Here is a 9,554-nt window from a genome sequence, read left to right on the forward strand (position 1 = left end):
TGTAAGTATTCACAAGGGGTTGTAAAACCCTTCTCTGCTTCCAACTTTATGGAGAACTTTATTGTCTCTTGTTAAAATAGGTGGTTTCTGGCCTAAGGCTAATTCTTACAAGTTGGGCATTTACGGCCCTTTCAGGGATTCCTTTGTCCCACAGTGAAGGGTCCACTGCTTGCAGAATATAGCCAGGAATGGGACCGTGCTCTTCCGCTGGTCTGTCTTAGTCAAAGTCAAGATAAGGGACTGCTTGGTATGGCCCGGAGGGAACTCAGAAGGTCCCTCCCTCCCTCCCAAGGACAAGGGTTGGACACTGAGGTGCAGCTAAAAGGGCAACTGATATCAACCGCTGCTGGAACTGGGAAGTGAGAGCCCAGGGAAGTGATGAGGGTGAGGCTTTTCATCAACACCAGTTGTGGCAGAGCTTTTGGAGGAGAGAGGTCCAGTGTGAGAAATTAAGACAGAGCAAGTGGCTCCCATATCAATTAATAAATCAATTTTCTTACCTGCCATGTCAAAGACTCTCCAGGGTTTCTCAATGGAGATAGATGTCTCACTGGGGGGAGCCCCCAGAATCTCCAGGCCGCCTCAGTCATCCAGCTGGGCCATCTTGGGAGCAGGAGTCCCGCTTCCCCTTCGGGACTGAGGGTGGTCCCTCTGGTCAGAGGGTCCCTGAGCTACTGTCCAGATTCTCTGTGTTTCCTGAGGAGTACAGCAAGCAGAGAGGACTGCTTGGACATCCTTCCAAGTTAAATCATGGACCAGAGTGAGGGCATGAAACTCTTCAGCAAACTTACCGGGGTCTTCAGAAAGCCGGCCTGGTTTCTGTGTACAATGGGCTAAGTCCATTAAAGAGACGGGCATGTGTACTCTGACTGTCCCTTTGCCATTCACTCCTTCCCTAGGAGGGCAGAATTTCCCTGATCCTGGGTCATAGGGAGCTTTGTTGCAAGTCACCCAAGAGGGACTGGTCTTTTTTTTTTTTTTTTGGAGTAATGGAGGGACACAGGGAGATGGAGTTTGGGATTGGTCAGGGGAACCAAGAAAAGTAGGTGACTCTGGAGAAGAAGGGGTACTGTTGGGAGAAGGGGGAGCTTAGTGTCCCCCCTGAGAGATGGGAGAGCTTAGAAGGGGATCATCTAAAATGTTGGGAGGGTTTTCTGCTTCCCCAGGTTTTAAATTACAAGAGTCATATAGGGCAGGGTTTTGTTAAGGACCATGAAAATCTGAATATAGGGAACCTCAGTCTACTTTCCTTTCCTGAGGCAATGAAGATCCAATTGCAGAATGGTATCATTTAGAGACCCGTTTTCAGGCCATTTTTTTTCATTCCCCAACTTATACAAAGGCCAGGCACTGGTACAGGAGAACTTAAGGTTTTCCTTTCTTGGCCCTTCTATTTAAAAAACACCCAGTTCTTAGGGATATACTCCAGAGGTGTTTCTTTTGGCTTGGAGGTGGATCCTCCCATGTAGGGTGACCTGCAGCCAAGAACAAGAAAGCACTCCTTGGTACAGAATCCAGGGTCCTGGACACATTTACCAGGAGGCTCCAACCTGAAGAGGTTCGGAGCATCACCTGAATTCCCTTCAAACCTGATGGGGTTTCAAGCATGGATTTATCCCATGGATTTCTGATCAGACATTCCTGGTCTTCCTTGGTATCCTGCACAAGGTGCCTCCCCACACAGCCAGGGGAGGACACTTGAACCAGTGCAAATGGGTTGCCAAGATGTTCCTGAAGAGGGATCCTTTGTCTATAGAGCTGACATCCTATGACAAGTCTTCTGTGCTGGGGCGGGTTTCTTGCAACTAAGTATCTACACAGTTTATGATTCAGGCTTCTGGGTGGCAGCCAGCCAGATAAGCTGTCCGTAGCAGTGTGCCCGCTGCCAAGGCCTGGAGTTGGAGTGAAGGGGGTCCGATAGATGCAAAGAGGAACCTTTGGAGAAACTGGAGTTGGGCGCTATGGATGATGTCACGGGATTTAAGGCCCTTGTGGGCCGGGAGGGGAGAAACTCATAGTAGATTTCTGGGCATGGAGTGAAGGGAGAGACTAGACAGCAGAAGAACCCCAAATCCTTTGCGCTACCTGTCTGGCAGCTAAGGGAGAACTGGGAATCATCTGACGGTTTTATCTGACACACAGCACCGGGTTTGACAGTGGCAGGGATGCAGTTTAGGGATGATGTGCAGGATTTCTTCTCTAAAAGGACACAGAGATAGGAAGTAAGAAAGAGACTTGGTTCTGTGATAAGGTGGGAAAGAGAACCCTAGTGAAATGTTCCACATGGGATGGTGAGACAGGGTGTGAGACCTCTGTGGTCAGAAAGCACATTTCCACCATGTCCCAGAGGACAGTGCCAGCTGTCACCCAAGCGTTATTTGAATCTGCACGGCCCCTGGGATATCCCCCTGACCCCCAGCGTTGGCAGGGAGCCATAAGGCTGTGAACAGATAGGAGTTATGCTCTGTGGGTCTTCTACACGTTCAGAGAAACTTCTCTAGTGACGAACTACAGAAATGATCGCTGAAAGTATAGTCTTTATGCTCTGTGGGTCTTGAAAGAAAGCAAGAGCGAGTCAAGGGCCTCAAGTTGCAGCTAGGGGAAGCCCGCGCTTTACCTTGACTTTCTGAATTCCCAGGTTTCAGCAGCAAGTATAATCTCAGGTGGCCTCAGCCTGCAGCAGCTTGAAGCAGGGTTTCAGTTTCCGAGCCAGAGATTAAGGTCAGGTCACATCAGTGAGAGCACCAGATCCTAGCCACCAGACCAGTGGTCAGTGACAAGGACCCTGGCCCTTTGGCTTTGCAGAAAAGAATTTCTGTGTGAAATAAGTAAACTGTTTATTAGGAGGAAAAGGAGTACAGTACATGTGGATAGATATACGGGCTGACTCAGAGTCAGTCTCAGCCTTCGGGTAGTTTAAATCACTTACATGGGGTATTTCTTTGGGTTCTCTTTGGCCAGTCATCTCACTTTGCCTGGTTCTGAGTCTGTATTTGGTATACCTCAGGGTCCTCCCCTGTGTACATATGTCTCTCAGCCAAGATGGATTCCAGTGAAGAGGCCTATGGGTAGCCTTGGCATCACTCCCCTTTTGACCTCCAAGGAGTCTTCTAGTTGGGAGGGTTTCCTTGACTTTGGGAAAGAGAAATATGTGGTCTCTTATATCCTGGGCCCAGCCTCCTCTCTCATTGTCCTGCTATTGAAATTTTGGACTTTCTGTCCACAGGGAACAAACTAACGCTTACCTCAAGGAGCAGGGCAATCTTCCTCCTGCCTCAAGATTCAGTTCAGTTCAGTCGCTCAGTCGTGTCTGACTCTCCGCAACCCCATGAATCACAGCACGCCAGGCCTCCCTGTCCACCACCAACTCCCGGAGTTCACTCAAACTCATGTCCATCGAGTCGGTGATGCCATCCAGCCATCTCATTCTCTGTTGTCTCCTTCTCCTCCCGCCCCCAATCCCTCCCAGCATCAGAGTCTTTTCCAGTGAGTCAACTAGTCGCAGGAGGTGGCCAAAGTATTGGAGTTTCACCTTTAGCATCAGTCTTTCCAATGAACACCCAGGATTGATCTCCTTTAGAATGGACTGGTTGGATCTCCTTGAAGTCCAAGGGACTCCCAAGAGTCTTCTCCAGCACCACAGTTCAAAAGCATCAATTCTTCAGCGATCAGCTTTCTTCACAGTCCAACTCTCACATCCACACATGACCACTGGCAAAACCATAGCCTTGACTAGACAGACCTTTGTTGGCAAAGTAATGTCTCTGCTTTTTAATATACTATCTAGGTTGGTCATAACTTTCCTTTCAAGGAGTAAGCTTTGAATTTCATGGCTGCAGTCAGCATCCGCAGTGATTTTGGAGCCCAGAAAAATAAAGTCTGACACTGTTTCCACTGTTTCCCCATCTATTTCCCATGAAGTGATGGGACCAGATGCCATGATCTTTGTTTTCTGAATGTTGAGCTTCAAGCCAACCTTTTCACTCTCCTCTTTCACTTTCATCAAGAGGCTTTTGAGTTCCTCTTCACTTTCTGCCATAAGGGTGGTGTCATCTGCATATATGAGGTTATTGATATTTCTCCCGGCAATCTTGATTCCAGCTTGTGCTTCATCCAGCCCAGCGTTCTTCATGATGTACTCTGCATATAAGTTAAATAAGCAGGGTGACAATATACACCCTTGACAATAGACAACCTTGACATACTCCTTTTCCTATTTGGAACCAGTCTGTTGTTCCATGTCCAGTTCTAACTGTTGCTTCCTGACCTGCATACAGGTTTCTCAAGAGGCAGGTCAGGTGGTCTGGTATTCCCATCTCTTTCAGAATTTTCCACAGTTTATTGTGATCCACACAGTCAAAGGCTTTGGCATAGTCAATGAAGCAGAAATAGATGTTTTTCTGGAACTCTCTTGCTTTCTCCATGATCCAGCAGATGTTGGCAATTTGATCTCTGGTGCCTCTGCCTTTTCTAAAACCTGCTTGAATATCTGGGAGTTCACAGTTCACATATTGCTGAAGCCTAGCTTGGAGAATTTTGATCATGACTTTACTAGCGTGTGAGATGAGTGCAATTGTGCGGTAGTTTGAGCATTCTTTGGCATTGCCTTTCTTTGGGATTGGAATGAAGACTGACCTTTTCCAGTCCTGTGGCCACTGCTGAGTTTTCCAAATTTGCTGGCATATTGAGTGCCACACTTCTACAGCATCATCTTCCAGGATTTGAAATAGCTCAACTGGAATTCCATCACCTCCACTAGCTTTGTTCGTAGTGATGCTTTCTAAGGTCCACTTGACTTCACATTCCAAGATGTCTGGCTCCAGGTGAGTGATCACGTTTTCGTGACTATCTTGGTCATGAGGATCTTTTTTGTACAGTTCTTCTGTGTATTCTTGCCACCTCTTCTTAATATCTTCTGCTTCTGTTAGGTCCACACCATTTCTGTCCTTTATCGAGCCCATCTTTGCATGAAATGTCCCCTTGGTATCTCTAATTTTCTTGAAGAGATCTCTTGTTTTTCCTATTCTGTTGTTTTCCTCTATTTCTTTGCATTGATCGCTGAGGAAGTCTTTCTTATCTCTCCTTGCTATTCTTTGGAACTCCGCATTCAGATGCTTGTATCTTTCCTTTTCTCCTTTGCTTTTCGCTTCTCTTCTTTTCACAGCTATTTGTAAGGCCTCCACAGAGTGGTGATTTTAGGTCATCCTAGTTTTTTAATAAAAGCATTCATAGCTATAAATTTCCCCTTGTCACTGCTTTCATTCGATCCCATAGGTTTGGGTGTGTTGTGTTTTCACTGTCTTGAAGTCCTTGAAGTATTTCCTAATTTCCCTCACAATTTATTTGATCCGTTGGTTGTTCATGTTGTTTTTCATAAATCTGTGAATTTTCCGTTTTCCTTCTGTTACTGATTTCTGACTTTATCCCATCAGGTTGGAGAAGATATGTTGTATGAAATCTTATCTTTTAAAAAAAAATCTGTTGAGACTTGACTTGTGGTCTTGAAAAGCTGCGTATGGTCTACCTTGGAAAATGTCCCATGTGCACTTCAGAAGCTTACGTGCTGCTGCTGGGGAGAGTGCCCTGCGTGTGTCTGTGAGAGGATTTAACACAGTAAACCAATTACAGTTACTTCCTCCCTTATTTTCTGTCTGGTTGTTGTGTCTACTATTGAGAGCGGGGTATTGAAGTCACCAGGTATTATTGTGAAAGTGTTAGTTGCTCAGTTGTGTCTGCCTCTTTGCAACCCCATGGACTACTATAGAACTGTCTGATTCTCCTTTCAATCCTGTGAGTTTTTTGTTTTCTATTTTTGATCATCTATTATGAGGGGTGTAAATGGCTATGATTGTCATAGCTTCTTCCTGTATTGAAACTTGCATTAAAATCTACTTTGTTTATTATTGGTATAGCCAGTTCTGACTTCTTTTGGTTACTACTTGCCTTGTCCTATGCTTTCACTTTCAATCTATTTGTGGTCTTAGATCGAAAGTAAATCTTTTGTAGACAAAATATAGTTGGATTGTGTGTTTTTATTCTTTCTGCCAATCTTTGTCTTGGCTGGAAAGTTTAATCCATTTACATTTAGAGTAACTACTGATAAGGAAGGACTTACTCTGTTACTGCTTGGTTTCCATAAGTCTCATAGCTGTTTTGCCCCTGATCCTGTCTTTCGTCATGAATGTTCCTTTCCATCTCCTTTTGTGTTATCCTACAGCTGTTTTGTGATTATCATGAAGATTACATTTAACAACCTGAAGTTAATTTGAATAATGAGTTGAATTCATAACAATTAGTAACAAAAAACCTATGCTCCTTTACAGCTCTATCCCCACCCCCTTCATACATCTTGATATACTGTGTGCCCCCAAACATAAACAAGTAATTCTTTTAAATGCATTAGTCTCTTAAATTATGTCAAAAACAAAATGTGGAGTTACAAACAAAAAGTTACAAATGATCCTGGCTGCTAGACTAGCTTGTCAGTTGAGCTTGACTAGGGCTGGGTTTTTACCAAGCAGGTATGAAAGAGATGCAGGGGAGGTCGGGATGACCCCAAGGGAGCGGTGATCGTCACGGGCCACAGAACCAATGCTGGGAAAGGCAGGGGCTTGGCAAAGAGGAGGGGAGGACCTTTTTTTGTTATTTCTTTTTGGCTGCACTTGGTCTTCAGTGCTGCTCAGCCTTCTCTCTACTTGTGGTGAGCAGGGGCTTGTCATTGCCGTGGCGTATTTTGTTGCAGAGCACAGGCTCTAGGTGTGCAGGCTCAGTTGCTGAGGCTTTTGGGCCCCAGAGTGCTGGCTTGTTAGTTGTGTTGCATGGGCTCAGTTGCTCCACGGCACGTGGAAGCTTCCCGGACCAGGGATCAAACCTGTGTCCCTGCACTGGCAAGTGGATTCTTAAGCCTGGGTCACCAGGGAAGTCATGAGGAGAGGGTTTTTTAAGATGACAGAGAGCATTCCTGAAGAATCTGAAGAGCTGTTACTGGGGTTGGGGCTACTAGAGAGAAGAGCTAGGAGGTAGAGTGGATCAGAGCAGAGAATCTGAAGTCAGGATTACAGAGGTGTGTGCTGATGGCCGCTGTGTCCCTTGGTCTTGAAAAGCTGCATGTGGCACAGGGGGACTGGCCTCTGGAGAAGAAGCTCAGAGAGGAGAGAGGTGAGGTGTGGCTGGAGGGGATCAAGGGGCCCTGAGTGATGAATTAATCATCAGTGCATGAGAAGCAGCTCAGAGGTCAAGAGATGAGTCCAAGCCTAAACATAGAGGGCGATACAGGTGGATGGCATGAGCTCCTGAGGAACTGAGGTTTTAAAGGAGGCAAAGTGGTTTAAAGTAGGGAAGTAAATTCAATCCCAACCCAGGGATTGAACCTAGATCTCCCACACTGCAGGTGGATTCTTCACCAGCTGAGCCACCTGGGAAGCCCATGAATACTGGAGTGGGTAGCCTATCCCTTCTCCAGCGGATCTTCCTGACCCAGGAATTGAACTGGGGTCTACTGCATTGCAGGCAGATTCTTTACCAGTACGGCTACCAGGGAAGCCCTTGGGAATATGGACTGAGGGCTAATAAAGGAGACAGCCTTCAGTTAGGGGAGCCAGCTGTGCTTGGAGATGGCTGAGGAGGTGAGAGACTTCACTTGGGAGAGGTCAGAGATAACAGGGAGGTTGTTGCATACACGCTGGATGTGAGGGAGGGGAGACCTGGGCAGATTGCAGTGTGGCCGAGATAGTCCTGGCTGTGGGCACGATGGAAACAGTCCTGCTTCTCCTCTGCCTTGAGGCTGGGGGACTAGGGCTAACACTCAACCTGCACGTAGTTTTCTCTTTCTCATCTGTCCAAATAGGGGATGCACTGTGGTGGCCTAAGGGTTAAGTGACCTGGAGGCTGGAAAGTGCAGGCGCAATGTAGTCCACGTACAGGCCCTCGAAAATCAGTGCTGGTCCCTCCTCTCTCGTATCAGCCTGGAAGTACCCTTCCCACAGCCCTGGGCTGAGGGGTCTGCAGTATTCCCTTGTGGGCCCCTGGGCAGCATCTCCCCGTGATTTGTTGGGATGCCTTTTAAATACCGATCTTATTATTGCATGTGCTTAGTCAGTCGTGTCCAGCTCTTTGCAATTCCATGGACTGTAGCCCACCAGGTTCCTCTGTCCATGGTATCCTCCAGGCAAGAATATTGGAGTAGGCAGCCATCCCAGGGAATTTTCCAGATTCCAGGAATCGAACCTGGGTCTCCTGCATTCCAGGCAGATTCTTTACCGTCTGAGCCACCAGGGATGCCCACCTGGCCTCTTACTATCCTGGTTACATAGGTTAAATACCTGGTTGCAGGGTGTGAATTTTTTAAGCCAATGTAAATTTGGGCTAGAAATGGTATGGACCTAACAGAAGCAGAAGATATTAAGAAGAGGTGGCAGGAATACACAGAAGAACTGTACAAAAAAGATCTTCACGACCAAGATAGTCACGATAACGTGATCACTGACCTAGAGCCAGACATCTTGGAATGTGAAGTCAAGTGGGCCTTAGAAAGCATCACTACTAACAAAGCTAGTGGAGGTGATGGAATTCCAGTTGAGCTATTTCAAATCTTGAAAGATGATGCTGTGAAAGTGCTGCACTCAATATGCCAGCAGATTTGGAAACTCAGCAGTGGCCACAGGACTGGAAGAGGTCAGTCTTCATTCCAATCCCAAAGAAAGGCAATGCCAAAGAATGCTCAAACTACCGCACAATTGCACTCATCTCACACGCTAGTAAAGTGATGCTCAAAATTCTCCAAGCCAGGCTTCAGCAGTATGTAAACCGTGAACTCCCAGATGTTCAAGCAGGTTTTAGAAAAGGCAGAGGCACCAGAGATCAAATTGCCAACATCCGCTGGATCATGGAGAAAGCAAGAGAGTTCCAGAAAAACATCTATTTCTGCTTCATTGACTATGCCAAAGCCTTTGACTGTGTGGATCACAAGAAACTGTGGAACATTCTGAAAGAGATGGGAATCCCAGACCACCTGACCTGCCTCTTGAGAAACCTGTATGCAGGTCAGGAAGCAACAGTTAGAACTGGACATGGAACAACAGACTGGTTCCAAATAGGAAAAGGAGTATGTCAAGGTTGTCTATTGTCAAGGGTGTATATTGTCACCCTGCTTATTTAACTTATATGCAGAGTACATCATGAAGAACGCTGGGCTGGATGAAGCACAAGCTGGAATCAAGATTGCCGGGAGAAATATCAATAACCTCATATATGCAGATGACACCACCCTTATGGCAGAAAGTGAAGAGGAACTCAAAAGCCTCTTGATGAAAGTGAAAGAGGAGAGTGAAAAGGTTGGCTTGAAGCTCAACATTCAGAAAACAAAGATCATGGCATCTGGTCCCATCACTTCATGGGAAATAGATGGAAAAACAGTGGAAACAGTGTCAGACTTAATTTTTTTGGGCTCCAAAATCACTGCAGATGCTGATTGCAGCCATGAAATTAAAAGACGCTTGCTCCTTGGAAGGAAAGTTATGACCAACCTTGATAATATATTAAAGAGCAGAGACATT

At 46.2% G+C, this 9,554-nt stretch overlaps 1 pseudogene; it reads right to left on the bottom strand.

Annotated features, from left to right (window-relative positions):
- Positions 1-2,446: 2,446 nt before the first annotated feature.
- Positions 2,447-2,539, bottom strand: LOC129545840 (small nucleolar RNA U3; annotated as a pseudogene).
- Between the last annotated feature and the right edge of the window lie 7,015 nt (positions 2,540-9,554).

The sequence above is a fragment of the Moschus berezovskii genome, chromosome 27 (assembly GCF_049115385.1).
Source record: "Moschus berezovskii isolate FMDL1 chromosome 27, NW_MosBer_1.0, whole genome shotgun sequence".
Classification (NCBI taxonomy): domain Eukaryota; kingdom Metazoa; phylum Chordata; class Mammalia; order Artiodactyla; family Moschidae; genus Moschus; species Moschus berezovskii.